Below are 7,026 nucleotides of genomic sequence, written 5' to 3' on the forward strand. Positions count from 1 at the left end.
ACTTGGAGAATCTACAAATGAAACTCAATGTCCCTAACTGCGAGAAGGTTACGCACCTACCCGCAGCAAAGAAATGTCCTTCACGCAGAAAGCTATGCGCACAAAATAATACGCGCAGAACACTTAGTCTATTCTCCAGATGTAAGGAGATTACTCCCGCCCAAAAGGGAACAGTAGCGTGTTTCAGAGATTTTCCACTTTTTACTGTACACTGACAAGTACCTGAAAAAGCATACTGTAACATGAAAAGTCAACTGTCAGCCACCCTATTCTCACCAACCCCAGACCTGCATGTCCTGACCAAATCAAATCAAATCTTTTATCCACCACTCCACTTTTAAATAAACAATAATAATGTCCATACTTTACCATCATTACACCTAGATATGAAAAGATTTCAATCCCCTAAAGCAAGGGATTGTGTTCCCTTGAGTTTGCCTATAAATATGTAACCTAAATTATCACCCAAAGCACACTTCAAACCTCTCTCTTAAGAACTGCAAACTTGCACTAATCGTCTCCTAAGAATCCGTTGTTTTCATTTCCGATCCTATTACTAGGTAAGCCGAGATTATAACCTTGAGATCTACTTTCCAACCCTTATATTCTCCTATTTCTTGATCTTAATATATATACTTCTTGTTATTTAATCGTATTCTAGACCTTCAATTCAAAGGCCAACACCAAGAAAACCCGAATCTCGATTAATCCCTTAACAAGAACCACATGTGAGTCTCACAGCCCCTATTTTCACTATTTTCACTGTTTTTAAACTGTTTTCGGGGCGAGGGACACGTACTTAAATTACGATTTATCATGGTATACTTACAAGTTATGCAAACGATTGTGTTTAAATTATGTTTCATGATGAGCAACGCAAACGGTTATCTATGGTTTACGATGTATGTGCGCCAGAATTCGAGTAAGTGATCACTTTACCATTGGAACTCTAAGGGTAGGGACTGCTGGTTTGATCCGCCCACTCGTAGGGGTCGCACCTCTTACGCAGACGAGTGCCTAGTATGGTCATGGGGCAGTACTAAGGGATTGAGCCCGCTCGTAGAGGTCGCTCCTCTTACGCAGACGAGCGCCTTGTTTTCCGGCACAACGTCCGCGCGTAACCCGCGGGACGGTATTACAGTATTATTTGCTCGTAGTGGCAGCGCCACTTACACAGACGAGCACGGCTTTTCAGAAATGTCCACGCGCAACCCGTGGACACTGAACATCTGAACATCTAAAACAGTATCAATACCTTTTCAGAACATCTGTCACACCCGCGTGAGGGATTGATACCTTTTCAGAAATCTTATCTTGAATGTTTCCCAGAAATGTTCGCGCGTAACCCGCGGAACGATTTTATCAGAATATGTTGGTAAAACTATGTTTTACCAAGTATGTGTTATAATGATGCTATCAGAATTATGTTTCGGAATGATTTTTATCAAGATTATGATGCAATACGATTTATCAAGTACTAAAACTTGTGAACTCACTCAGTTTATACTGATTCAAATGTTTTACGTGTCTTTCAGGAGATAACTAGGTAGCGCATGGAGTCACACTTAGAGCACCTCACGCTGAACATCTAAAACTAGCTTTTTGGAAGATTTTAGTTCTATCCCTTCGGTGCGCGTGGTTGTTCTCGCCGCGCACGGGGATATGGCGTGGAAATCTTCAACAGTTTTTATACTTGGATGATTTTATGTAATTTTTAAACAATGTAATGTATTTGTATTAAACATTTCATGCGCAATGAAAATCTTATCTTGAATGTTTGCAATGGCCCGTGCTTAAGTATCAATCCCCACTCGCGCGCGCCCGGCTGTTTCCGCCGTTCAGGGCTGGGTGTGACACCTTCGGGCACGTATATGTGTATGAAATGTAAGTTACGTGATTAACTAGAACTCACTCAGCATAGCTGACTTTTAGTATGCACGCAGACAAATAGGTTGAGGCAGCTCGCGTGACTGAAGACACATGGCTTGGAAATCGAAGATACTGGCATCTCGAAGAAATGTTGTGATGTTTTAATGACTATGTTTTGTTTTAATTGACTACGAACGTTTTATAAGACATGACTTGATGGTTATGTAAAATGTTATGGATGAAGTTTTTATTATTCCGCGAAAGTTTTTGTTAACTCTGATATTTAGAACTGCGTTTATGAGTAAATCTAACGTTAAAGTAGGGTTATCGGTAACGGGGCCTTACATAACTTCCACCTCGTTGACGAAGACGAGGATGATTCGGTTAATTTAGGGTACGACAACGTACAAGAGTTGGCTCGACACGATCCGATGTGGTGGTCAACGAAGAATTGGGCCGACTAAACGATATGTTCTGTCGTTTCGAAACCCAAAACATGGAACACACCGCTTCCTTCCGGCATAGCAACGAAACCTATGAACGGCTTGCTAGTCTATTTGAATTGGAGAAAATGGGACGAGACTACGAGTTCCTCATCTCAAATGGGTTTAACGAAGAGGCTGCATTATTGGAATAACGATGAGTATAAAAATGTCGCGAATCTTACAACCTAGTAAATTAGTTTTTAGTTTTATGGGTTTTTTTGTTATGTATTTTTTTTCGGTATGTCTTTTTTTAATTTTAATGTATTTTTATTTATTTGTTTAATTTAATGAGTTTTTATTGTTTCATTTAACTATAAAAAGAAAATAAAAAAAGATGCTACAAAACTATTACACCTCTAAAACAAAAACCCCACATTTGCTGACTATGCGCCACATAACACTTATCCACCCCCCCCCCCCCATATTGTAGCCCCCCCACTAGTAGGGGTGTTCAAAGTCGAATATCCGTTCAGATAGTGAAATGGATATCCAAACTTTGAAACTCTAAACAATATTAAACCCAATTTAGCCACAATTTATCAAAGAAACAATAAATAATGGGTCAAGAGGGGGAAAGGGAGAGAGATCTTAGAGGAGGGTTTCGATGCGACAAAGATGGAAGAGGTTGTGGCTTACAAAGTAACAACATTGTTGTTATCAACAACATAAATAGACAACCACCCTTACCCGAAGACCATGACGAAGATGAAAAAATGGTGCTGAATTTTAATCTGGTTATTGAATGATTCTTTTAAATTTTGATTTGGGCTATATAATGGTGGAGAAATGCCACACCCCAGCCTACGGTGAAAATGTCGGGGTGTTTCTGATTGCTCACAGCTCTCAAGGTACTATCATGCAATATTAAATGACAATATCTATTAATTCAATTCAAATATTCCAACAACAAAAACAAATAAGTAAAATACATCATCCATAAATAACGTTATTTTACTAATCTCGTGAAAATAACGTTAAAAGTGGCGGAAAGTTAATCAGGCATCATGTGGTGACGTTGATAGTTGAAAGACAAGGGTACATGCACCAATCGACTGTGTCCCGATAATGAGTGTTATGTGCCTTATGTTCAAGACTTGATGAAAACTACTATCGAGCCGGGGGGTCTCACCGGAAGCAGCCTCTCTATTCCTAAAGGGTAGAGGTAAGGTTGTCTACTTCTTACCCTCCTCAGACCCTATCATAGCTTTGCTATTGGTGAGATATATTGAGTACGATGATGATGATGACATCATCCATAAATAGAAAAATAAGACAAATAAATAGTTCAACTCAAATTTAAATCTTGATTCTCTTCTCTAGCATGCAAACCCTAAGTTTCTTCAATAATCCTGATAATCAAATCATACGGTGACCTGCATATGCGTTAAAAATACAAATAATTTGTCAACACAAGGTTGAGTGAGTAAAACACCAGTTATGTGAAATATATGATAATAAAGAAAAGTGCAAACTGTATCAGATGAGATAAGCAATTTAACCAAATGAGCAAGTAAATAAGTTGTCGGTAAACCATTGTCATGTGTCGGACGTTGGCTACTACGACGGTCGTATGATTATACTATTATGTGATTATGATGTACCTCTCCGAATGCGTATCAAATAAAACATATATCATGTTAGACATAAATTGGTATACACATCTGATTTAACAGTTGCAATTGAGTATTATATAGTAATAAAATATCTACTAATGCATATGTCCCAAAAAACGATAAAAATTGAGTAAAAGATGGGAGTGAGATACTCACCTTATCAGATGAGCAAACGAGGATAATAATATAATAAGAATGAGGATGGTCGATCAAGCTTTGACGATAAAGCCTCGTATGATGTTATATAAATGGTTTATTAGAACCAATAGTGACAGCTCAAACGAACTAATGAATAAGCAGGCAAACGGTGATAAAAATCTAATTGGGTTTAGGGGTTATGACGACGAGGGTTAGAGGATTAATTCTGTGAGTTTAATTTGATTATAACAATCAATATCTTGTATAACACGATCGTATTATTCTTGGCAGAGTAGATTAGGTAGAACAGATAAAAATTGATCAATATAACTTAATTAGAACGTCAGTTAGGCCGAACTTGGAATGTATAATAAGAATTTTGATTCAATTACCATTTTGATTACGAGAATTGAGGTCCAAGCCGCGATTCAGTATAAAAGGGTTCGTAATACGGGTCTAGGGTTTAGGTTTGGATCATATGTTAACGGGTTAATGGTTATAATAATCAGAAGTTGCATTCTAGTCCCTGAAGTATAAGGATGGAAACATAAATAGATTAAAGTATAGTTTTTGGGTTAAAATTGGATATATCTCAAAGTTATTTTATATATTAATTAAATATAATAAACAAATAATAATAAACTAATAAATATTCGATAAACACGATATTTTTTATTGATAAAATAACCTGAATGTAAAATCAGGTCGAGTAACGGTTAATAAAATAATAATTTAAAATCCGAGTTGTTACAAGAAATATGATTATGATGGTGGTGAAGTTGCAGCAACAAGTTCAACAGTTAATAGTGGGGTTTGGATAATGCAGGTGGGGTTTGGTGGTGGTGTCGAGATGGGGATTTTCAATTTTGGGGGTCTGGGTATTTAGAAGTGATAGGTTTTGCTTTTCTATCACACGTCACAACCACACAAAACAAAACTTAAAAGGTTAATATAATTCATTAGTATTCATTATTTTTAAATTTTAAAAAAATAATTAGGAAATCCAAAATATCCGAAAGTTATCAAAACCACTATCCGAATCCGGAAATTCGGATATATGAATTTTCGGATATTTCGGATTCGGAATCAAATTCGGATTTTTTTAACACCCATACCCACTCCACATAGCCTTAGGTGTATATCAAAAGCAATTTACGCTTGACAAATTATCTTAATGGGGGGTTAAGTTACTTGTAATTTTTCTTTTTTGATTTATCATTCTTGTATTGTATTAGGTTAGGTGATCCCTTATTATTGAGTTACAAGTATTTTTTTTTTTCAAATTACAAATGTTACTCTTGTTACATTTTACTTCGCACTAAGATGTAAATGCCTCTACTAAGTGGACTAGCTCCTCATTAACGGTTATTTTCTTATTCTTGAGTTATAAGTATTATTTTTTCAAACCACAAATGTTACTCTTGTTACATTTTACTCCGCACTATAATGTAAGTGTCTCTACTAAGTGGACTAGCTCCATATAAATGTTGGGCAATACCACTCGTGGACCTTTTCTTTTGGGGTTTGTTTGAGTGGAAGTAATGGAAAGAGTGGATAATGAAATGAGAGAAGGAATAAATGAACAACGGAGTATAATGGATTATTACCATTCATTTGTGTTTTTGGTTAACCTATGAGAATTTTATACGTTTGGTATCCAAAAAAATTGTATGAATGAAATAAAAATAATAAAAATATTTCAATCTCAAAATATAATTAAAAAAAGAAAAACTGAAATGGCTTGTTGACCATTTCTATTAAAGTCAAAGTTCTTTTCCACAATTCTAAAGAAAATCAACACATCTAACTTCATTATAGTTAGTTATCTCTGCTTAGAGTAAAAGTGTAAATGCCTAATTTTAATATAAACATTTTTTTAAGGAAAATGCAACCTCTTCTTAGAAAAGTAATTATTTTCATACATTCTTTTATTTAAGTATTTAATGAATAATGTACTACCTTGTAAATTTTAATGGAAGAATATGACCTTTAATTACGTTAGTGTCCCTCATTGCCACTTCAAATTAAAATATTACCCTTGGTCTTGAGCCAAAAACACACCAGTTGGCGGGTCATTTTGCCGCCCTAATCTAGACATAACTAGTTGGATTACCCGCCGCGTTACGACTAAGTTGGGCTGCCAAACGTGTGTTGGGGCGCAAACATCTAAAGTTTAGTCCTTATTATTGTTACTAACATATGCTGCATATTTGAGTTACATGATTGGTGCTAGATAATTTCCAAAAGATTTTACTTCTACATACTAATACCCAAGTTGTCTTTCAATGTCTATTTAGGTTTTGCTTGGATCTTCATACGTTGCCACTACATGCACTACATGCTTATAGCAGATGCAATGAGTACCAAAAAAATATGGCCTTGTGTTGCCAAAAGTGTTGCCTTTGTCATTCTAGAAGCTGCCTATGCACCCATGTTCTTCAATGTATTTTTTCCTCTATTCTCCTAGCACATACTCATGGCTGCACACAATAAACAAAGTTGCCATGCTGAGAGTTAAGTACCATCATAGCCTAACATCATTAGATTGGTTAGGGTGAAGAAAGGAACAAATATCAATAGCAGATCAACAATAAGCATGCTTTGCAAACCAACATAATGGAAGGTTTAAGAGGTGTGTAAGTGGCAAGTAAACCAACATAACACAATAAACATTATTAAACACCAACACAGTTAAACCTTAGGTGGTTTAACTCTAACATATTTTCCAACATTCCAATAGTACTCCTCGTAGTCAACCATAAACATGAACTGAAGTTTGACCCGCAATCCATCATTTTAACATATTTCAAAACTGCCCTTTTCATCAAATTATAAATTTGACTATAATACCCTTGGTACTAATCTTTAAAACTGATACAATATGATAATTGATTTGCAATAAACATCATAAAATAATTTTG

Source organism: Bidens hawaiensis, unplaced genomic scaffold (assembly GCF_021521415.1).
Source record: "Bidens hawaiensis isolate Kalapana, Puna unplaced genomic scaffold, B.hawaiensis_p1.1 tig00028682_1, whole genome shotgun sequence".
NCBI classification, from domain to species: Eukaryota; Viridiplantae; Streptophyta; class Magnoliopsida; order Asterales; family Asteraceae; genus Bidens; species Bidens hawaiensis.